This window comes from Corvus brachyrhynchos, unplaced genomic scaffold (assembly GCF_000691975.1).
Source record: "Corvus brachyrhynchos isolate BGI_N302 unplaced genomic scaffold, ASM69197v1 scaffold166, whole genome shotgun sequence".
In the NCBI taxonomy this organism is placed as follows: domain Eukaryota; kingdom Metazoa; phylum Chordata; class Aves; order Passeriformes; family Corvidae; genus Corvus; species Corvus brachyrhynchos.
The window spans coordinates 3,136,767-3,161,229 of NW_008239671.1; the positions used below are offsets into that span (position 1 = coordinate 3,136,767).

The following is a 24,463-nucleotide window of genomic DNA, read 5'->3' on the forward strand; positions in this document are numbered from 1 at the left end:
CATTTCCACTGGTGAAATCAAGAGCAGAATTATGCCCAGATTGTCTAGCAAAGAACAGGATGTAATGAAGGCTGGATTTACTTTGAGAAATCCTCTTAGGGTATTGCCTCAGGAAAGATAAGAGAAATAATTTAATTTCATGAACAGTTCAGCAGTGGTAAAATCCCACGCTGTGAAACAGAAAGGAGACTTTTGGAGAAAGGCTTCTTTGGGTCAGCTGCTGAGGAGCATCAGAGCATCTCACTCAAGTCCCACATCCAGACACATCTCAGACCAGTGCTGCAGCTACGGTGCTATTTTGAAATTAAATGTGCTCTTCCTTTGACAAAGATGTCACCTATCCTTGAGAAATTAGTCCTTTCTTTCCCCATCACAATGAAATATTATTTTTGTTACAAAGAGAGGAAAGACTTTTTTCTGGTTTTATTCAGCATCTGGACCTATAAATTAAAGGTAAACAATATAATTTTGCTTTTTTCCTCCCATATCTCTTGAAGTATATATTTAAGTTGCTAGAACAAAATTTACTTCTATTTCAAGCCTGCTTTTGTATCCTGTACCTACTCAAATAATTTTCTGCTTTAAGGTATTTTAAATGTATTTTGAAATTAGACAAAAGACAGTGACTATGAACCCTCAAACCAATTTGAGCTCGTATAATGAGCATAAATCATTCTAATAGAGCAATTTTAAATCAATTATGACACCATCATTTTCGAGCTCATTACTGATTTTATAAATAAACCAGTAACCTTTCATCATTATACCATGTAGATGGCTAGGCTGCATTGTGTAGTGGGTGTCATCTTGCATCCTCAAGGCTGTACAGTTATTTCCGAGGTTATTAAAGTATTTGACAACCCTGTGAAGTGCAATTCAGAATAACACCATGGAAAGTGTGTATCATTTCTCTCAAAACACAGGGAACAAGAGAGTTTTTCCACCACTCTGTTAAGTCATCTTCCTCCCTGATTAAGGAGACACTCTGTTGTAACTGCTGGACTCTCCTAGCAGGGGTTTCCTAGTGGGGGTTTCCTAGGGCCGTGTGATCAGCCACATCCCATTTGAGTCCATTTGGGACAGCCCCGCGATCTGGCTCCGGCAGCAGCAGCGTTACAGCGCAGTGGGTGCCAAAGGAGGTGGAGAAGGGTCTCCCATGAGGGTGGTAAGATGGCTTTATTCACATCTTGTCCCAGCACCCTCGGAGGCAGAAAGAGAAACACCGGGCTCTGGGTCCGGGGTGGTTTTGTCAGGGGCTCAAGGGCGGGGTTGGGGTACAGGAGCAAATAGGGAGAAACCGAGGGAGTGGCCAGGGCTAGGGCAGGGAACAGAGGGAACATCACAGAATCAGGGGGTTAACAGGCTACCACAACACTCATTTCTTTATATTATTCTTTTCTGCCTTTCCAGTTAGATCTTTTTACATCATCTGAAACTTGTAGGACATCCCAGCTGAGGACTCAGTTGTCTCATTTGAACTGTTCCTTTTTTATGCATTAAATTTGTGCTTCATTTAAGTCAGCACCCTGTGCTGAAAAATGAACATGCACCTAGTGAGTGTCAGAGCCTTCCCAAAGATGTAGATGAGGTGGATGAAGTGGTGATGGTCCAGTTCAGTGTCTCAATATAAATCAGAAACAGAGACTAAAACTGAAGACCCCACTGCCAGCCCAGTACCCCACTAATCTGCATCCCCTCACAACAGTGCTTGCAGGAAAAAAAATCATTTACCAGGTAAGTTTTCATACCATTACAGTGATACTCTTCAAATGTCTTTTTTATCTTGGTCTGAAAAAATTCACGTTTTCTACCTCTTTGGACCACCCCTATTAATGTAAAACTGTTGACCTTGAAAACAGCTATTCAGATAACCAGTTAATATTTGAAATAAGTTGCTTTTATAAACAAATGTGGGTTCAGGCTGCCAAAGGAAATGGAAATGGCATTGACATGAGGATGATGATGCATTTCTGAGCAGACTTCCAAGGACAGGTTAAAAATTAGGAGACAGAGAATGTGAAACTGAGATCCTCCCTGCCAGAAAAGGAGAGTAACCTGTTGTACAAGGGGAAATTTACTCCAGTGGCCCCTCTTGAGATGCAGTGACCCTGCTATACTCTTCACCTCATCTTATCTACCCAGCATGTAATCACAGAGCTGCTCAAAGCAGGTTATGAAAGAAATGCAGAAGCCATGCTGCAAACATGACAGTACCACATTTCCTGACCTCTGCAGTGCTTGTCTGAAGCTGTGCCTGTGCTGTTAAATAACAGTCTGTCCTCTGTCCTTGAAATCCAGTGGTGTCTCACGGTGGCTAAACTGTCTTCCCTCCTTTGAAAACAGTGTCGCCTCATATGTGCTGGATACTAATAAATATCTCCAGCCATGCTATCCTGCAATTTATATTTGGGAGAATGCTTGCAGACCCAGGCCAAAATCATGCCACGGAGCACACAAGTAATAAAGCATTAGGAGCCACCTTGGGATGGTTTTGAAGGCAGCTCCCTGGCCCTCGTTCCTTCACCACTGTGAGCGAGTGACTTAAAATCTTCAGGAGATCCAGGGCACAAGCACAGGAGGTCAGGACTGCATGCTGGACTATAAATCACAAATGAGCTGGAGGGTTCCATCTGTCCCCTTGTCAACAACTGACAGACAGCATCTGAAAAGAAGTGGTGGTTCATAAAAATGCCAGAGGGAAAGGGGAGCACAGAGCAAAGGAGCGTGGGCTGGAGCTCCCTGGGCAACTCTCAGCATGCTGACACATCCACGGAGGATTGCTGTTGGCCTGGGAAAAGGCCAGGCTTTCAGCACCACCTTAACATGGCATTGTCAACACTGCTAAGACAAGGAGGGGCTTCTTTTCTAGTCTCTTTTGTTTTCCAGGTGGTGACAATGACAAGAAACCATTGTGTGCATTTGTCCTGACTGTGTTTGGAAGCAGGCAGAGACATCTCCGCCTCAGAAACCACGTGCTGGTGTGATTCATCTGCTGCGGGTTGTGGCACATTAGCTCTGCCCTGTGTCTGTCTTTGGGCAGTGAGTGCTCCAGCTCTCTGCTGTGCCTTACACTCTCAGAAATTTTCAGACAATTTCAGAAGAATTATGACATACAAGGCATGAAATTGGAAACAAAAAGCCACAGCTAAATTGTTTGTAAAGTTACTGCTACAAAGATATAGATCCAAATCTTCAGAAGGTGTAGACTGATGGAACTCTTTTTTGTCTTCAGTGGAACAATAATCTCACTGGCTCACTGCAAATTATCCTTTTTCCATTTGAAGGGTAGGGCAGTAGCATAATCAAGGCAGCCAAGGCTGGGATCGTTCTTCATACATGAATCCAGAGGGTTTCTGAATGCGGCTGCATATTGGGTATCCTAACCTCCCTCACAAAACTATTTGAGTCATCTACAGCTCAACATGGGGTGTAAAGAAAGCAACTAAAAGGACTGAATTCAGTAAGTGTAGGAAGGAAAATTTTAGATTTTTTTAAAAATTTACAGCTCCTTAGAGGGTACCTAAGAGACAAAGCACTTTGAATCTTACATTCCTTCATCTTTATCTCCTCCTGCTCCTCCTTCTCCTTTTATGTACATAGCAGGGTTTGGCTCTGAGGTAAAATGTCAAATGCATTTTAGTGCTTTGTAACCAAAGACAGGAGAAGGAAGTTTTCCTCGGCCTTCTGCTATGCTTTAAACCATCTCCAACTGCCCCATTTCTTTTTAAGACTTACTAATCGGAAAAAGAAGCATTTTTGTATTTGAAGTACATTTAAAATGGGATGTTTCAATAGCACAAAGGCACACCTCACCTGAAGGCTGACTTCAAATGTGGCTGTTGTCGAGGTGGACATAAAAGCCACACTAGTCGTAATCCATAGTCGAGAAAGGTAGAGAGATTTTTTTATTTCCTCTACTGCTATTCTTATACCTCTTCACAATGGCTGTGGCCTAATTTAAGATTGGCTGCTTAGCAATGACAAGGCTGTCTAACAAACAATGACCATTCAGGCAGTAAACAATCAGCTATACAAGCAAAAGTATAGTTGCTACATATTATCCACAAGTTCTTCCTTGTACACTCTCAATGTCCCATAACAAGAACATCCTCCCCTTGTGTCCAGAACATCTTCTCTCATTAATATCTTCTTGGCCTTCTCTCTGGGTTTTACTAAAGCTGCAGAATTTCACTGTAATATTCTCACAGGTAAATTCTGACTGGTTTCAGGTCTGACTCTGTGAGACTGTCAGTCCGGCTGTCAATCTCCTCATTCAAAAGGCACAGAGCCTTCTGAGAGTGCATCAGGCTCAATGGCCATGTGGAGACATTCTGTGTGGTTTGCATTATGGATTTGACAGGTTTTTTTTACTATAATTCCTTGAAACCACTTTTAGCAAAGTTTTTTTTGGCAATTCATTAAGCATCATTGCCACAGAATGATTTGTAGTTATTTGTTGACCATAGTAGAAAAGTTTCCGTACCTAAAGACCAAGGATGGGATCATTCCTGTCCCCTGCATTCAACTTGAAGGAGGGATTGGTTTTAATGGTAACAGCTGGGGTTGTTGGATCCCATCTCCTTCCCATTTTGTTCAGAAGAGAAACATCTAAAGAAAAAATTCCCTCTTTGAGGAAAAAAAACCATCCTGAATGACTCTATTTGATATTGTAATTTTAAACAAGTTCAGAGACATGATAAGCTCTGACCTGGTGCTTCCACCTCTGGCAATTTTCAATGGCCCATCTGTCACAAGGCAGTGATATGTATTTCCACTGCCTGGACACCCAAGGCTCATCCCTAACACATGTGCAGAGAAGAAAGCACCCAAGCCAAGGTCCTACTCCTCTGTTACATGACACTGAATTTTTTCCAACATCTTCTAGACTTACCTGCTACACAGAAGTCAGGGTGAGTTATTTGGTAGAAGCAGGAGATACCCAATTGACCTCGAGCCTGCAAGCATAGAAGAGTTGAAGCCACATTAGTAAGGATTTAAAGGCAGTCTTTTCAGAGATTTACTTAGAGTCCTGAGAGGTTTGTACAGTTTGTACTAAATACTTTTTTTTTGTCACATTTAAACTGTGACAGCTATGTCAAAGCCAACATGAAGAGCTCGGTACAGATGGCCTTCGCATCTGTGAGTGGAGTGGGAAAAAAAGCACCAAAGGCAGATATTTAATTAGGGCAAATGGTGGGATTATTATTTTTCTGCTCTACAGACTCCCAGTACAATGACTTTGGCGCTGACTGTGAGCGTTGTGAGGAGGAAGATCTAAAGCAATTGTGGGGAAAGTGTCTGAGCTGAAAATAACCCAAAATTAAAATTAAAGTAGGGGAAAAATTGACAACTTTCTCTGTAAAGTTTTTTACTGCAAAATTTTAAAGTGTTAAAGAAATGAAGAAAAAATAGGTGTGTCATTTCAAAACGTACTTCACATTGTTCATATATTGTTTTCCTTTAACGAGATATGTATAATATTCAACTCCAGGCATGGAGGCAGTCTATCAGCATAACAGTATAAAAAAATCCCAAACTCTGAAGGAAATATTTTTAAAAAATGATTTGAAACAGGCAAATATGCTATAAGTTACAAATTAATATAGAAATCAACTGAAAAAATGATTTGTTTTGCTACTCTTATTGAGTGGACTGAGCCTATGTTGTGAGTAGAATATTGGTACCAGAATCATGCTGGCCAAAAATGGACAGGTGTTATATGAATGTATAAAGGGGCAACTCCCATTTATAGTCTAGATGACAAAAAAAAAAAAAAAAAAAAAAAAAAAATTCAAATACAGGAGAAGAACTCAAATTTCACAAATGCCAGAGAAGAACTCACATTGCCCAGACACTGCAAATCTTTGTTGTGTGTTTACCTTGCTACAGGTTCTCTCAAAAATTCAGGTCACAAAGACAGTCGTTCCCTTCCTTTTAGCTGTCCCCTTATATTTATCCCTTCATTAGGTAGTCTACACCTAATTCCATTATTTTCTATATTTTCTTAAAAAACACTCTGATAATCTTTACATCCATTCAAGCTTTTGTGAGGGAGCAATGCACTTTGTCGGTGCAGCAGCCTCACGGGCAGTAGCATTTGAAAGGTATTTATTAACAACTTCTGTCTCTGGCTTCATCCTTCATTTGCTTCTTACTGCATGAAAAGCTGCATTATACCAAGCATTTCATCACTGTAAAGTCTCACACACCAAGAACAATTAATGCACACGCATTAATGCAATCTGTTCCTCAGCTTATCTTTTTCTTTTCTTCCCTCTTCTCTGATTTTCTTCTTTGCTGCTGTTTGACCTCCCACAAAGGCATCACACCACAGTAGCCTGGATGTCAGATGAAGATAACTGAAATACAACAAAATCAAAATCCTACCTTAAAGAGCTGATTGTGGGGGCAGAAGGAGGGGGAAAGAAAGTTTACCTGCTTAAGTTAATTGACTCACGTAGCTGTGATTTCAGTGCAGTGATGTAAAATACCAGCTGGACAGCAGACAGATAAAACAGCTGCTCAGTCACTCAGAACCCCAGATCAGATCTTAAACCAGTTTGGAAGCAGGACTTTGGCCGCTTTCTTACTGAGTTTCCCATGGGCAAAGTTTCCCATTAATTCTTTGAAAATAAAATGAGGGGAAGGGAGGGAAGGTGTGTGTGTTTTTGGGGTGATTGGATGAGAAAGAGAAAGAAGTGGGAGAGAAGAAAGTTTTAAACACCTAAATGAGGCAGGAGCAGCAAACACTGCTGTATTGCAGGCAATTTGAGCCAGCTCAGGTGGGAACCTTTTGCTTTCTGAGTCTGGGCTGGTGCAGGTTGATTATATAGTCATTCAAATTTATTCACTTCTGTGTCAGATAGATCCAGTGCAGACAACTTTAATCCACAATAATTTACATCAATTATTTTCTATAGGTCACACATACAGAATTTTTTTTTTAATATTGATATATCCTGTTTCATTATTTTAGATGAATGAAAACTAAATATTAAAATGGAAGGGCTAGATTTTCAGACATGAAATTTCTCTAGCACTTTTTACTGGTTTGATAGATCTAGGGTGATTTATAGCAGCTCTAAGTCTACTTCTGTCCTGTAATATAATGTCCTGACAGATGTGCTTAACAGTATATACACCAGAGGTTTAACAAGTAAGCATTGAAGATTTTACTACCAAAAAAAAATTAGACCTTGAATTCAGAAGGATCAAAGTGAAGAGGTAGAATGAAATGGAAAAGAGGAAGGGAAAAATGAGCTTGTCCTCGTGGATTAGTTCCTTAATCTTGCACCATCTGCTTTGTGGGTTTCCTTATGTCTGTATTAGAGCTTGCAACTTGTAGCATGACAGTGCCTGGCAGTCGTGGTGTTAAAGACCTCTTTCTAATGTTGCAGTTACAATTTCTATTGAGATGTAAATTAAACAGCATAAACTCAGGTATTTGAATTTCATATGTTTTTAAAAATAAGTTAAAGCAATTAGAAAAAGGTGTATTTTGTAGCTGCTTTTTCTGTAGCTCCCCTTTACTCACTCAAATTGTGGTAATTTAAAAATTATTCTAACAGTCCCCATGCCCCTTTTGCATCAGTCTTAAGTCAAGCCTTAGCTTTCCTGAGATATGGTCTAACACTGAATTAAAAGAGAATGCAGGGTAGCTAAATGTCTGAAGGAGTTATATTTTTTTGCAAAGACAATACCTGCACATGGCACATTGTCTGTACTCAACCAGAGATGTAAATGAGAATTGCAAAAGCATCAAGAGCTGATATTCAGTAAGAGATGTGCAGTTAACTCTTTCAACTTTTTTGGCTTCTTTGCTTTAACCTAATTTTATTTCACAATTTGAAACATGTAACTGATGTTCCCAATAAGATTATTCAAGTGTTCTGTAGCCACAGATACTCAGTTATGCCTTCATGAGGACACACCTGGAAACTGTCCAGGAGCATTCACTTCCACAAGGCCCTAAGAAGTGCCACTCAGGTAATTTTCTTTCAGTGGTGGATTTGGTGACAGTTGCTTATTCATAAAGAACATCAAGCTGGAAGGTACAGTGCAATTTCAAAGCCCAGCTGTTTCCATACAAAGCAGAAGATCAAAAAACATTCAGGTTTTTGTGTGAATTTATCAAGGCTAAAGTAAAGAGAGATTTGTTATGTCTTTATAATTCCTCTTTTCTGTTCCTCTGAAACCAAAATGAAAGGCGTGTGAAGGAGGAGGTTCCCTCCTATTGTACTTGCCAGGCTCCTTTTATGAGGATCCCGCTCGAATCTAGGAGTATGAAGAGATATCAGAGAGGAATTTCATGCAGGATGCCCGTACTGCTGCACAAGAGCTGTCTCACAGATCCCTGGCAGAGTCCCTTCTACTCCAGGAGTGGGCAGGATGAGGTACAGGAGGAAGAGAGAGGAGGTAGCACAGTACAGACAGAGCTGTGACAAAGCTGAGGCAGGTCATCACTCCTCAGGGCCAATTAGGGCTGTTGGTAGTGGAGTGAAACCAGAGAATTCTTTAAATACGCCCTAGACAGACTTGAAATCAGATAGAGGATGTACATTTTATCTCACATTTTCTTTATCCCTAGGAAAGAAATTCTGTGGCTCATTTTTTAACCAGTAGAGAATTTCTCCTGTCATTTTTTCCACACCCCTTCACTGTGGCATGGAAGAAGTTTTGGTAAATATCTATAAATGCAGCTCCAGAGTGAAGCCAGGGGTAGAAGCAGGCCAGGCACTCCTCACTTGCACTCAGCAGGTTCCCTCATGCAATCTCCAAAGCCACCACTGCCACAAAATGCTGATAAGCCCCTGCATGAGTCAGGCTGAAGCTCATTTCATTTGCAGAGGTGAGAACCCTGACATCACTGAAAGCAATTCTGTTATTTTCATTGCAATTCATTGAGTTTTCAGTGGAGGGAGAGACAAAATTACATCGTCTTTTCTTAGAGTAACCTGTTTGCTGTAATGAAATTCCTGCTACCAGATGCTGGCATAAATTCTAATTCTAAAACCACTGATATTTCCAGAGCTACCTGATCTGAGTGATAATGTTAGTGGTGTGGTTCCTGGCTTGTTGACAGAGATGTTGCTCTTTTACTAGAAATGTATTTAGGAACCTGAAGGTCAGCATTACAGCAGTGAATGCTCTCCAATAAAAGACTGCTCTTTATTAACCATGGAAAGAACAGAATCAGTGAGCAATGAACCAATAAATGAGACAATCTGTGAAAAAAACTGGAGGAAGTATCACAAGGTCACGTTGGGCATTTCTATCAGCTCAGGGAAAAACAGACTCATGAGCCTCTTGGGAAGAGATTTCTGCTCTTTCATATCAACACCTATCCCAGCAGCACAGGGCAGCCATGTGGGAAGTCAGATTTAAGTCTCCCAGGGCTCTTTGTATGGTATTCAATGGCTGTTCAGAAAACTGGGAACAATTAATCTGCTGAGAAAAAGTTAAGATACCTTCCTTCTCATTCTTCTCATCCTCTCATATCAAAACCCATTTTCAATTTTTTCCAACAAAATCTTAGCACCAGGTTTTATTTTAAGGGAAGAGTCATTGAATTTAGATTGCAGGTAGTTGACACAACAAATATGCCCAGGACACCTCTAAAAAGAAAGAAAAAGAGATGGAGTTAAAGAAATTAGGCCCTGAAGATTTGTTATAATGTTCACCACTGAAATGTTCTTGGATTTGATGATTACTAACCACAGGAGCTGGCCAGAGAACCTGCTGTATATTCATTTTGTGAAAGCTGGTAATAGTGAGTTGTATCAAAATGCGAGGCAAGGAATTGCCATGAATTGTTTCTCAACTGCTATATAAAGTAATAGAAAAACAAATGCTTTTGTGAAGTACTGTTTCTGGAGGAGGAATTAAAAAAAAAAAAAAAGAAGAACCTATTTCAAACATTGTCCATAGAAATATTTGCTTGGAGACAAAAAGAAGTCCATTTTCTTTTGCAAAATTTTTATTACTATCTTCCATGCACTGTGAATTCCACTGGAAAAAAGAAACTTCACAGATACATTTGACTTCTCAGTATAAATCTTTAGTATGAGAACTGAGATCATCTGCATATATAACTACACATCTTTATTTATATGTCATTTAGTAAAAATAATAAAAAAGTACTTTGGCTGACTTCTTGGACTAATGTAGTGAGTAGCAACTGCAGAAAACGGCTGAATTGCAACAGTGTATAAATGAATGAGAGAAGTGGATGAATCCAATCAAAACAGAATGAGGTTAATTCAGATAAATTTGAAGTATTTTTCTTGTGAGAGAAAATTTTTGAGTCATTAAGGAAAAGATTTGCTAGAAAATTGTAAAGACTCTACAGCATTTTAAGTACATTTATAATGACTAGCAAGGATAGATGACTAAGGCTAGAATAAGAACTAGCTCCTTTTGAGTCCTTAAATGTCTTCCTGAAAGAATTATTCTATCTATTTCAAGAGTGGGTGAACAAATCTCAGTGCACTGAAAAGGGGCACTGCAAGAGAGCTGGATCTCATTACCTAATCTTGGGAAAAAATCTGAGGATTCCTCAATGCTGTGTGACAGAGAGAATCTGTCATTGCTGAGATGCACAAAGTACACAGCCACACGTGCCCCAGAATGTGAAGAAGGAATAATTTACCTGTGTGGATGCACCTGGAGACCACAAATGGGATCTTTTCTGTTCAAATTCACCTGCAACCAATTTTCCTTGCTACAATAAGGTATTGTTGTCCTCTGAGTGGTGGCAATTTCCTGTCTGCTCTCTCAAAACCTCAGAAGAGGTGAGGTGCTATAACATAGCCAAGTCTGTAATGAAAGATGGTTGGACTCGGTCATGAGACTTTGCCTTCTTTGTCCACATGAAAAGGCCATACAGACACAGAGGCTCAGATAAGCCAGAAGATAAGTACAGCAGTTTATCCCTGAGAACATGAGAAGTGTGTTTCTGATAAGACCAACAGTCCATCTGGTCCAGGACTATGCAATATCACAGACTCTTTAAGGTGCTCTGGTCACTTCTCATATGTCCTTCTCCAGTTGATTGGTGATGTTAGAAACTACATCCAAGTCCATTTCTTTCACCCTCTGTTGTTCACAAAGCTTTCCCGAATCTAAAAAGACTGTTTTCACAACTCTGTGTAGTAAGAAAAAAATTCAGAAGTTCACTACCTGCTGAGTCAAGAAGTCCTAAAATCAATATCCTACTGATTTTACTGAGAGCCCATTTGTCTTCTTTTCACACTGTCCAGAAACATGGACTTTTGCTCACACCCTAAATGCCTCTCCACATCTGAAGTTACCTTCATTTCTAATGGACATAGCTGCAGTTGTGAGTCTTATTCCTGTCTCAAAATGATGATGTTTAGGAAGGTACCAGTGACAGGTGATAGCCTGTCAGTGTGTCCGTTCCTTGGAGGCTGTAGGATGACACATTTCACTGACACAACAGTCTTCCAACCTTCTTTTTAAAGCCACACATGCATTCACAAAAACGAGGAACCAAGGTGGGACTACCAGATTGAGTAGCTTGACCATTGCTGTTCCTATTGCTATTAAACACAGATTTCTTTGCCAAATACCACTGGAGAAAAGATGTAATAAAATGAAGATTAGTTTCACTTTAGAGTGCTTTCACATGAAGGAGAGTTCTCGAAATGCACAAACTGATTGAGGCCATTCTTGGAATGCTGTGAGCCAGTACCATGTCAGAGGGGCAGGGTGTTGCTCCTGCTGTGCTGTGCCCTGCCTGTCCTGAGGGCTCATCACCTCCCATGAGGAGAAGCAGGAGGTGATTTGGGCAGGGAGTTTCTTTGGATGCTGAACCCTCTCCTGAAACCAAGTGTGAAGCTGTCAAAATACTCAAACTAAAATTTCACAGTGCTCTGAGCCTCATTTTCTGGTGTCTGATTTGGTAACTGTCTGATTTTCAGAAGAATTGTACACTCTTAAGTCATGGTTTGGGACAAAATAAGTGCTATTCTTTAATTCTCCAAAGTGCTAATAGCTTCACAACTATGTTCCTTAAATTAGACATTCAAAATAATCAGTAATATTTTCATCTATTAGTTCTTTAAATTTATGATGGTAAAACAGTCCATTGCTTATTTCTTGGGGAAGTCACAAAGGTTTCTTCATGTTTTTCAGGAGAAACACAGATGTAAGATGGCTGAAAAAAACATGAAAATTCCAGTGAGTAATTAATAGTTCTGCCTTCAAGGCCAAGCAGAAAATGCACTTAAGCAATGAAGAAGGAGAAGGCATCTGAAACAGCCACTTTGTACCTTCAAAGGGGCAGGGACTCTGCAGGAAAAGAAAAAAACTCAGAAACCCAAACAGAATTAGAGTGTGATCATACTGAAGAGTTCCTTCATAATGCAGTTTCTAATTTCAAATGACTGATTTAGCAATAGAGCCAGTGTGAAATTTGTTGACAGAACCATTTGGTTTTTGAAGCCACAATTCCATCAAAATGGAAATGATCCAAAAAAAGTTGATTTTCCTTTGAATTTTTGGGTTGGAGGGGAGAGAGAAATATACATTATTCCATTTTCACTTTTTCAAAGTTGAACTTTTATATGATTTTTATTTTTCTATCACGTGATAATATACAAGACAAAGTACAAGTGACAAAACTGATGGTACAACAAATACTCTTTCACAACAGGATTTCAAAATTATAGGGCATATCATAACTACATTTTAAAACCTGGCAGCAGTTCCAATTTTATATCCCTTACATTATTTTTTAACTTCTCTATGTAGAAATGTTTCTATATATAAATGAAACAGGAAAAGGCACTAATTACAAAGGACAAGATGTTCCTTGTTTTGTGGTTTGTTTTGTTTTTAATTCCATCCTGTGATGATGGAAAGATTGAATTATTTGGAGGTGTCACCAGGACATTCTGTTTCAATTTTTTGGTAACAATAATAGGTGGCAAACATTATTATGGCCAATCTAAGTAAAAAACCGTGGGCAGGGACACCTTCTGCTATCCCAGGTTGTTCCAAGTCCCATCCAACCTGGCCTTGGATACTTCCAGGGATGGGGCAATGCCTCATGAGCTGTCAGCCCAAAAGTTCAACCTTTTTGATCAGTGAGGTTATTCTTCCCAGGACTCTTTACATATGGGGCTCTATACATAAAGCATATTTTTTGGTGTGTAAAATGGCAGAACATGGAAAACCTTTCATAAGGCGGATTCCGTACTTTCACTTTATTTATGTTCAACACTATTCTCGCAGCGACTGCTGCTCTCTGCAGGACATGGGAATTGTCAGGATTTCAATAAAAGCAGCTTCACTGCTATTGGTGCTGTTGCATTGGGCTGCTCACTGGTGTCAGTGCTAATCTTATTTCACAGAAAATAAGCAAAATCTTGTCTAGTGCTAAAGACTCGATCATATTTATCACCTACAAGACACAGCCCTAACGTGTCCCAAAAATGTGTGAGCACATTGTCATAAAGCTACAGCCACAGGGACAGTGTCTGTCAAATCTTCCTTCTAATCCATCCAAGTGAAGAGGATGGCTGAAGAATCACTGTAGTAAGTTTTGTATAAATATATTTATGCAAGTGTGTGTCTGTTACATTTCATTGTTTCATTGCATCCACTATTATCAAACGTCATCATTTTCTCTGTGTTGTCTGGTAGACCTAAATTATTTTGCAAGAGATTTTGCAAAATAAATATGCAAATATATCTCACCAAAAAAGAAGGAAGGCAGCAACCTTTAACTACTTGATTACAGCCTTTGGCACTCTTTAGAAATCAGTGATACTGACTGCTCTAATATATACAAACATGTCCTTATCTCTTTCTTTAGTATTCATAATATTTCATCTTATTCATCTGTCTCATCTCTGTTCTGCATAGATCACCCATTTTAATCACAACACACCATGAATCATCTGTGGTGGTCCCCTTTTCTGCTCTCCCCCACAAGCCTTCACTGACCCCATTTCTGCTTCTGAGAAAACTGATTTACATGTAGAGCAACTGCTGACCCCACTGGAGTTCAGGCTTTTAACACGACCCAAGTGCTGGTTTATCTTTATATCTGGGGCAGTAATTTCAAGCAGTGGCTTCACTAACAGCTGGCTCATCTCTGCAGGGCAGACAGCTGGAAATGGAAACCATTAGTGCTGAGGGGGAAAAGAAAAGCTATTCACATGCAGATAAAGCCCTTGCAATTTCAGCTCCTTGACTAAGCCTCTCACCTAGCCTTGACCTTTCCTCCTGGAGGATCAATCCCGTCTGGGTAACAAAGGAACCAACAGAAACCCTGAATGCCAAATTTAACAATTCCAATGTTCTTAATTTATTTAAATTAGTGAATATTTCTTCAAAGACTCTACTTTGAATTTCCTGAAGTTACAGCCAGCAACCAGAATAAGAACCAAGTCATGATTGTTTTGTTTTTAGGGTTTTTTTGCATTAAATCTTAGAGACCAGCAGAACGTTTCATGATACCTGCAGAAGATGTACAGAAGCAAATCAAAGATTCCAGGGTTTTAATTGCCAAGAATAAACATCTTAGAAAAGAAAAAGAAAATAAATGCATAAAAAGATGAAGATTGCCTAAGGAATTTATATTCACTTTTATCATCACAGTCACAAGGGGTACTGCACTTTTTTAGCTTACCAAGACCACCTTAGCAGCAGACTGGTTTATGCACTTTACCCCATTCTAGGTCTCTTTCCTCAGTGTTCAATCTTTGTGCCTCTCAGGCAACACTTCAGGTTGCTGGATTAATCAATTTGCCAGGCTATAAATATGTGAGTGGTCTACTAGGTAGGATGGCTCCCAGCTGAAAACACAAAGCCAAAGGAGTAAAGAGAGAAGGAAATGAACGCAAGAGGTGGACTGAGCAATAATGTACATTTCAGACTTGCAAGGAGTGGGGGAAGATATGCTTTTCTTTGTTCCTAAATGAAAAGGAAATACTATTTTTATTTGCTTTGCAGTGATGGCACAAAAATTACTCTTTTAATTTCTCCAGTATTCTCTCTTTCTGCTTTGCTTACACTTAATTACATTAACAACATCTACTGAAAGCAGGCTGTCATCCAAAAATTAAAACTGGCCATTGAGTATCATAATTTGCACTATTTTTAAGAGATTCTGTGGGAATAACTCTCTCAAATATGTTGATTGTGAAAGTCTGAATAAAAGGTCCAGAACTGGATGTGTGGATGTGCATGAACATATATAAACTCGCACACCACAGCATATATGTACTCATTATCTAACTAATGCCTCTAATGTTTTTGTTAGATGGTTTGCACAAAAGATTCTCAAAGTGGACTTGATGCCTCCAAAGGGTCTTGAATCACTTCATGTCTTTATCATTTAATTTTATTTCCCTTAGCACTGGTAAAGAAATAACATTGCCTTAGGTGAAATAGCTAGATTGTTTGGGCTCAAAACTCATGTAGGTGTTTAGGAACATGGTTTAGTGGTGAACCTGGCAGTGTTAGTTAATGATCTTAGAGCTCTTTTCCAGCCTTAATGATTCCATGATTCTCTGGGCATGGATTTGACTAGGGGCAGTTTTGGAGATATCCATTCCTCCAATGCCACTCCCATTTATGCTCTGCCCTCTGAAACCACAGCTACTTCCTTGATGCAGCAGTTTCCAACAAACCTGTAAGAGCTGGAGGAAGGATCTCACAAACCAGGGAATCCAGGAGAGCAAAGCAGCATCACTGCTCCCATCCCACCAGGGAAGAGAGACATGCAGACAAGTGCTGGAGTAAATGGGAATACAGCCCTCAACAATTCCTTCTTCCCCTTCTTTCTCCCCTTTCGCTGCAGTGGCTGCAGGGCTGCTTGTTCTTAGGGTGCTCATTTCTCCTCTGCCTCTTAATGCACAATTCTGGTTAATATAAAAGCTCTAAGCACAGTCTCCAAGCTGGTGCTGGCCTTTGTAGCCCATCTGCTGGTGCCTTTTTTTCCCCTGCTAATATTGGCTGGCCCAGCTACAAAGGTCAGTGAGCAAATAGAGGAGCCTTCCATACCTCAGGCAGGAGAGCTCATGCATTAAAATCCAGAGTACTGGGGTTCAATGTCTGCTGTCTGGAAGTTCAGCCACAGGCACATCAGAACACCTGAACCACTTCCTCTGCAGAGATGGCTTTAAATAATGATATATTCCTGTCTTGAAAGAGTCAAGGCCAAAGCCTATTCCTCTTAAATTCAGTGTCAAGGATCCTATTGATTTAAAGGGATTGGTTTTCAGCCATCAAACTAGAAATGTATGCCTTTACTGACAGGAAGAAATACAGGGTAGGGTAGAAAAAGGAAGGGGAAGGATCCAGGTTTTCAGTCACTCAGGAATGTGTGCTGGATCCACCTTTGTTATTTGAATGTCAAAAAATGTTGTTTATTCCTTAAAGTGCAAACCCCCTCAAGGTGAAGTCCAAGCATGTCTATAATTGTAATTTGTCTTGACTGTAGGAAGCTTCTTACCATTTCATTTTTTCAATAATAAAGAAATTGACTGTAGCATTAGACTTACAAGGCACAAATTTATTGGTTGTGTTCCAAAACCTTGTCTGGGTGTTTTAAACAGAAAGAATAAACCAGAGGTGGAATCAAATAGAGATGGAATAAAAAAATAGATTCAAGTGATACTTTTGAATGCATATACAAAATTTTTATGTGTGCTTAAATGTATAGAAGAATTTTAACCCTGAGTTCAGTGAGACTGATACAATAAATTCATGCGAGAGTGATTTTCCAGAATCAGATTTTCAGTTTGAACTGTGTGAGGCGAGGACGTGTCCTCACCATCCTTGTCTACGTAGAGACTAACAGTATTTGAGTATTATATAAAGAATAATTCACCACAAAGATTAACTGACTCCTGTTAAGGATCCCATTTGCTATTCAACAGGCAACTGACATTTAGTAGTGGTGAATTTAAAGCACTTGAGATAAAATCAATTTGCTACTCATAAACTTTTAACTTCTATTGCCCCTCGTAAAGGTCCACCAAATTCTTGTAATGTGGTCAACCATGTGCATGAGGTTTGCTCATGGAGGGGATTTCCATAAAGACTGTTTTACTCAGTAATCTAATTTATAAATGTCCTCTGATTTCAGTATATTTTATTTGTGTAAGTATGCACTGCATATTTGGTAACAATGCTGAGGCGGGGAAGGCTGGAAACAGTTAAAATGATGCAGCAGGTGAAAAAACTAAAGTATAATAGGAAGACCCTTTTTCAAATTGTGCTGAGAAGCTCCTTCCTTTTTTTATAATTCTTCTGATTTATACTCCAAGATTGAAGGTCTGAAGGAATTGATCAGTCTGAGTGCAAAAGCAGTCAGAATGTTTTGCTTTGTGTTTATCTTAATCACTATCCAGTTGATAAATCTCAAATTTAGAGACAACTCTAAAATCTGATGTAGAAGCTGGTATGACAGAAAAAATGCATTGCTATTAATTCTCTCTCAGGGCATCACTTTGGGTCAGTGTTTGAGCCACTCTCCAACTTTACAGTGACAGTTCTGCTTTGTACAGAGAAAAAAGTTTCTTCATTTAAAGTGTCCTAAATTTAGTCCAAGTTAAGACTAAATCTTGTTGAAACAGGAAAAAAAGTGCTGAGTAACACATTGCTAAAATATTTTGGTGACACAGAGCATAGATACCCCTCTTATACAGACAATAATGTTCACAGCTTGAGGATTTCACCCTGAGGAGCATTAGGCTACAGTCCCACAGGGACAATTTGATAGAGGAGCTTTTCTTTCTTATTGTCAAGCAGACTCCTATTTAATGAAATTTCTTTTCTTATTATAATTCACATTATTTGTTCTTAATTCAATTCTTTCCTGTAAATATTTACTTCCTGTCCAGCTTGATGGAATGTGGAGATCATCCATTCTCTCCCTTGAGTCTTTTAGGTCCAAAATGCACTGTTTCAGATACCTGGAATGTAAAACATCCCCTCAAATCAACTCAGTTACACAATACAGGTGCTAAGAGACCTAAAGATAGACCCAAACTGATCATGTGTGATTATGGGCAATGCTCTGACACAAGTGTTGCACCAAGAAAGACAAGCTGGAAATAGGAGGATAATTAGGCTCTTTCTTTAGCATGAGCACATTTCTGCAGTGCTGTAGTAATTACAGCCCTGCTGTGATATGCAGAAACTTTCTTGGAAGGCAGAAAAAGACTTTGGAAATTGTAGCCATGCAAGAGATCACTGGGTCTCTATTTCTGTTGAATTTTTAGGAATATAAGCAAATAAAAGTTTTAGGCAAGCTTGCAAAAATTAATAACATCTCTGCGATTTGCAAATATTGCTCAGACTTAACTTATTTCCCCATCAGGGATTTTTCACAAGCAGTTGTATAGTGTTAAGACTTATGGTTTGGGCACAACAATCAGGGCATGCTAGGAACCACAAGGAGGTTTCTCCCAGAAAGTTACATGGGTTCAAAACCAAACCCGAAGTCTCTGAAATTTATGAGATTCAGCTAGACTGAAGTATTTACACATTTCTCTGGATCTGGACACTTCTGGTTTTGTTCATCTCACACAACTTTAGTGGGCTAAACATTAGAAATAAAAGTTGCTCATTCAGAATTTGCGCAGAAGCTGGAGAATATTTTTCTCAGGCAGCTTGGAGATGACAGGATGAGGGATCCTACAGGAGCACCTGCCTGTATTCATTGATTGCTGAGAGATTTAAGATTTCTTTTCCCAGTGAGGCTGTGGATTCCCCATCCCTGGAAGTGTTCCAGGCCAGGCTGGATGGGGCTCTGAGCAACCTGGTCTAGTGAAAGGTGTCCCTGCCCATGGCAGGGGATTGGAACCAGATGATCTTTAAGTTCCCTTCCAACCCAAACCATTCTAGGATTCTATGATTCTAACTTTCTATTTTTAGTAAAAAAACTCCCCACAAATAAAAGCCCTGAGGGTATGTCCTAGAATTCCACTGGTCAATACTTAAGAAAGTGTTTTAGTGTCCTAAATGAAAGAAAAGAGGTCCTCAAAGGGGCAAAGTGTAACACACTTAAACTCTGGTGTTTGCAGATGTCACAGCTACAAGTGAGGAATCCAGCTGTGTCTTTAAATAGCATCTCTAGAGTTTATAACCTGGGTTTGATTCTTAAGACACTTGCTTTGATATAAGAAAGGCAATGGAGTCATAGTGATTTCAATCTTCTCAGATCAAAATTAATACTCCAGATATTTACTAAATTATTCAAAAAGGTTCCTATTGAAAATAATCTAGTAGATAAAACAATAGTCTTGAAACAAGGCCCTGAAAATAACCAAATGTGGCCTGTGTGTACATATTAGTATAATTTTATGCTCCATTTCCAACATGGATATTACAATAATATTTCACCCAAATTATAGGTCAATTTTCACAGAGATGCTGCCCTAAAGGTGCATGAAATTGCATTAGGAGGGGAAATTCACATCATACTTGGCAATCACAATTGAACAGAAAAGCAATGTTTTAGTAACCTCACAGCTTTGAAAGTGATGGTGGGTTTCATGATGTAAAACTAATGTTCCACCAGAATGCACCAGCTGTAATTAAAATGGTTTGCATTGTTCCTCATTCTATGAAACCTTCTATGAATGCTAACACAGGCACCTGCCTTACTAGGGTTTATGCAGTTTTGTTATATTTTAATTTTCTAAAACAAACCATGCCAAAACACTTCTTTCTATGCTATTCCCCATGACCTTGTAGCTTTTCCTCATCACTATAAAAAATTTAAGACAGTTGCAGTTCATTCCTTTTTTGATGCTTGGCTGTTGTAGTTGGGGGGGAAAAAAAAAAGAGAAGAACATAAAGACCAGGTTAGGCCAAATTCCCAGATTGCTGGCCCACGGAATGGACAGCCAGTGCTCCTTCCAATGCCCAAATTTACCTGGCCAGAACCCCTGTGCTCCATACTTCTTATCATCTGGCTCCAGGATTCCAGATGGGCTTAATTAGTGAGATACATTAGTCCCAAGGATTGAGATAGAATTAAGAGCGGACGACTTCTGGCTCAATTTCTTTGATTTTTTTAACCCCGAGTACATATTTCTGGGCAGCTGAGTTGTACTGACATTTTTACATTCTTTTTGTCAAGAAAATTTTTCCCCACAGTTTGTTATTGCCTGGTAAGTGCCCTAAAGAGCAGCTAGCACATGATTCTTTCCCTGTGGTAGATTTATCCTTATATTTGTCTGTTTACTATGCTCCAACTCATCTCCAAAGATCTGTTTAATTAAGGTCTATATAATTAACAGGGCAAATGAATGAAGAAGGTGAAATTCCTGGGCTTTGTGGCTCAATAGCTGACAGAATTTTTATCACTCACTTTTCTATGTGACTCAGTTTATCTAACAAAATCTAAAATTTTAAAAGATATAACTCCTTGCATTGCTCAGAGGACAATTTGAACATAATTCAGCTGTGACAATAGAAAAAGAGCAATTCTACATGGTCCCAGTGAAATGAAAGGTGTGATTTTGTTCAAAAAGTAATTGCCTGATGTAAATGGACTTCCCAGTGAATGCCACCCACACCCCTAATTCTGTATTTCAGAAAACAACTGGCATGCAAACCACAGGAAGTCTGACTAAGAGATTTAACGTCCCCAGATAATATTCACATTAATATAGTCAATCATTATTTAAATACTCTCAGCCAGAATGTGGATTTTCAGATGGTACCAGCCTCCCCTTCTATCCCAGGGGTGCTACCATTACAAATTTAGAGAACAGATAACTAATGAAATGTTTCTATCAATTCCAAGAGCACGATTTATGTGCACCTTTATAGTCTTATCTCAACTGAAATCAATTTTTAATACTCTGTGTAGGTCAGCTCTGAACTGCCATTACAAGACTCACTGCTGTGAGATGTTGTAGACAGAAGAGGCTGTCCTTGGAATGTGCAAGTCTTTCCAATGGCATTAGATTGCTGCTTTTGCTTCCTATGAAGAAATTGTATGTAAACATTTTCTTCAGGTCTCTTTAGAAGCAAGTGATGTTAATCTTTTTTTCTCCAGATGTAGAAAACAATAGTTTTCTACTAAATGCTATGTAGGTGACTGGTAAAAGAACATGAATGAAGGAATTCATGCATCAGTACTTGAAACCTCACTAATATCTTCCCTTCTCCATAAAAGAGGCGCACCTTTACACAGCAAATTGTGCAACAGTCAGATGCATCACTACAAAAAAACATTATGTGTATTTTGTGTCCCTGGGTTTGGAGAAATCCTTGGACTACTGAAATAAATGTCTTTTTTTTTTCTCATTAATTTTATGAAAGGAGTCCCAGTATGTTTCACATTTGTCTTTATGCTCAGTGCTTTCCAAAACAATACCTGATTACTCAGCTCTATAATTAAAAAAACACAAATAGATCATTTTTTTGTTTCTTTTCTTATTTAAAGAACACCCTATAGACTATGATAGCCACTTCACATAAGAAAAATTCCCATGCTTATAACTAAGACAAGCATAAAGCAAACCCTTTATTACATGTGGTTCACTTTCATTTTCAATTATAAGAGAACAGAATAGAGCTCAGCAGGTCATCTATTCCTTTGTCTGCACCATAGCTGAATCACATTTACCTTTTTTTCTTTTTTTTTACAGGTGTTTGCAGATGTTTTGTTTGTCACAGGTCAATTAGTGACTTACTGGCAGATTCCACAGCCTGGGAACTTCTGTCAGACCTCCTTCTTCACACTTAATGGAGATGGCAGGAAAGCCTCTGGGCAATTTTGCTGTCCTAGTAGCTGAATGCCCTGAAGCACAGAAGAGGAGCACCTGCTCATGGCTGGATCCACAGGACAGCCTGGAATCACTCTTCTTTGTATGGATGTGAATTTTCTCTCACAGCAGAAGTTGTTGGTCCACTGTGGGCTGTAAAATGGGAATTTGGACCTCATAAAAACAAGGGTTGAGTTGTTCATCCTGATGGATACATAAGAGAACTCTTCATTCTGACTTGTGTCACATTTAAAGTGGAGCCTGTTACCTGTTCTCTCTGATCACGGTCACTGGATCAATAAAGTATTATTGTCCTTTTTCATTTGCCCAGAGAAGCTGAGGCTGCCCCATCCCTGGAGGTGTTCAAGGCCAGGTTGGATGGGGCTTGGAGCAATGTGAGCTAGTGGAAGGAATAAGATGATCTTTAAGATCTCTTCCAACCCAGGCCATTCTGTGATTCTATGATTATCTTCTTCTTAATAAGGCTTTTTTTCAAACACAAATATTTATTAATATCCCTGAACTTTTTTTTCCTTGGGCTGACAACCTTTTTATTTTTTTTTTCTTTTTCCTCACCTTTTTATTTTTATATGTATGTATATTTTAACATCAATGTGGATGATGTTCTCATAGAAAGACACTGATACAGATCTCTAATGAACAAGGCATGCCACCATGTCTGGAAAAAGAATCATATGCTTGAATTATCTAAACTCAAGAGCTGGTTTAAGTAAACTGGGGGAAACACAGACTTGAAAAAGAGATTTCTTAGAAGCATAGAATGGTTTGGGTTGGAAGGGACCTTAAAGATCACCCAAATCCAGCTGTATATAGAAATTAGCTGATTACACCTTCCTATTCAATGGTTGTTAGTAGTTTAGAAACATAGAATCGTTGGCACTGCACAGGACAACACTAAGAATCCCACCATGTGACTGAGAGCCTTGTCCAAATGCTTCTTGGACTCTCTCAGGTTGGTGCTGTGACCATTTCCCTGGGGTGCCTCTTCCAGTGCCCAACCACCATCTAGATGAAGAACTTTTTCCTGATATCTAATCTAAACCTCCCCTGATCCAGTTTCATGCCAGTCAGGGTGTGTGAGTCTCAGTTGCAATCACTTTGCTGAAATGAAGCCACAGTCTCTCCGAAAGTGCTCTTTGCAAGGTGGCTGAAGAATTTTTATTGGGCAGCGTTCAATCACAAGCAATTCTCCTGTATGGTAATTTCCTGTTACCCCAAGCTTTTGGCTCACATTGGCACTGATTTCACAATCTGAACTACACTGCACTAGCCACTATAGGACTACTGTGCTTGACAAATGATGGACTTAAACTTCACAACAGTGCTATTTTGGGCCTTACCAGAGCAGTAGGTATTGAAAATCTGTCTGCTGTGATTTGTTTTAGGAGATATCCTGCCCAATATTCCAAAACCTGCACTGTGACTTTTATTGCAGAATTTCTCCAGGCATTTCTATCCCTTCAGACAGGCAGCTTGCTCCTCATATAATGTTAGGACATTACATGAATGTTCCACTCTGTACTCGCCGTGAATATGTAGATGTGCCTGTGCTACCAGCAGGTGTAACCCCCTAACTCACTCTGCAAGGGCTGAGCTTTATTATTCTTTAGAATGAATGAAATTATACATTAATTTACTTGGAGAAAAAAATAGATGCTGCATAGACAAGACTTCAGCTGGGGCAGTTGAGCCCCAACTCAATGGCATTATGATGCAGCCCCACCTGTATAATGATGGCTGTGGCAAAAACTCCTTTGCCCATCAGCACAGGGCAAGAAATGTGGTGATCCTTCAGCTTCCAGTCCCTTAGGCATGGACTATTCTGCTCACCGTTCAAGTACAGACTAATGTGCGAAACAAATATTCACAGATTATATGCTTTATTTGGGGTATTCCCTTATTCCCTATGCATGGGCAATATCACCTGAAAGCTCTCATGAAGTTAGAAGTCAATAAAACAGAAACTGGCAATATTATTACACTACGAAGCAGAATTCAGTTTTTGCACTGAACTGAAGGGAAATCTCAACCAGTGGTTTATTTCGACAGTTATAAACTGGTTTTGTGCAGCAGAAGTCACTGCATTTTAAGCATTTCATAAAAATGCTAAAATCCTTGCCTTTGTCAAAAATTTAAAAAATTCTTAAATTTTGCTCCTTTATTAAAGTGTAGGCAGCCCAGCCTTTCCCTCACTTCTCCATGTGAGGCACCCTGCCACAGAAGATCAGGGTGTCCAGCAGGACCTGTCTTTCCCAAGCCCGCACTGGGAAAGAAGCTTGTCCTGTACGAGCTGTGTGATGGCACTTGAGGTGTTCTGCTCCATGGGGAAGCTTCTGCCTACTCAAGGACTATGAAGCTGCCTGTGCTGCTTTCATGCACTGCAAAGAACATCTCAGTGCAGCTCTGCTCCTTGGAGGGGCTGCTCACCAGGAACTTGCAGGAGCGGGAGCAGGGCAGCAGCATCAGACACCGGCGCGGCCACTGAGGCAAACGCAGCCAGGCTGAGAACAGCAAGTTTTGCACCCAGGTGGAGATTTGCTCTATGTTTAAGTAGGAGCCTGTGCAGAGAGTTTCTAGGAGCAGTGAGCTGTGATCCTGCAGGAGCTCGTTGCCCCGGCGATGGACAAAACACAAGGAATATCCCATCAGACGCTCCATGGAGCATGTGCACTCCAGCACCACAC

At 39.7% G+C, this 24,463-nt stretch overlaps 1 long non-coding RNA gene across 1 annotated transcript; it reads left to right on the forward strand.

Annotated features, from left to right (window-relative positions):
* The first annotated feature begins 207 nt into the window (after window positions 1–207).
* LOC108448659 lies at window positions 208–22,076 on the forward strand. The gene is made up of 2 exons (XR_001864620.1): window positions 208–453; window positions 21,642–22,076. It is a non-coding gene; the product is annotated as an uncharacterized LOC108448659 (long non-coding RNA).
* Window positions 22,077–24,463: the final 2,387 nt, after the last annotated feature.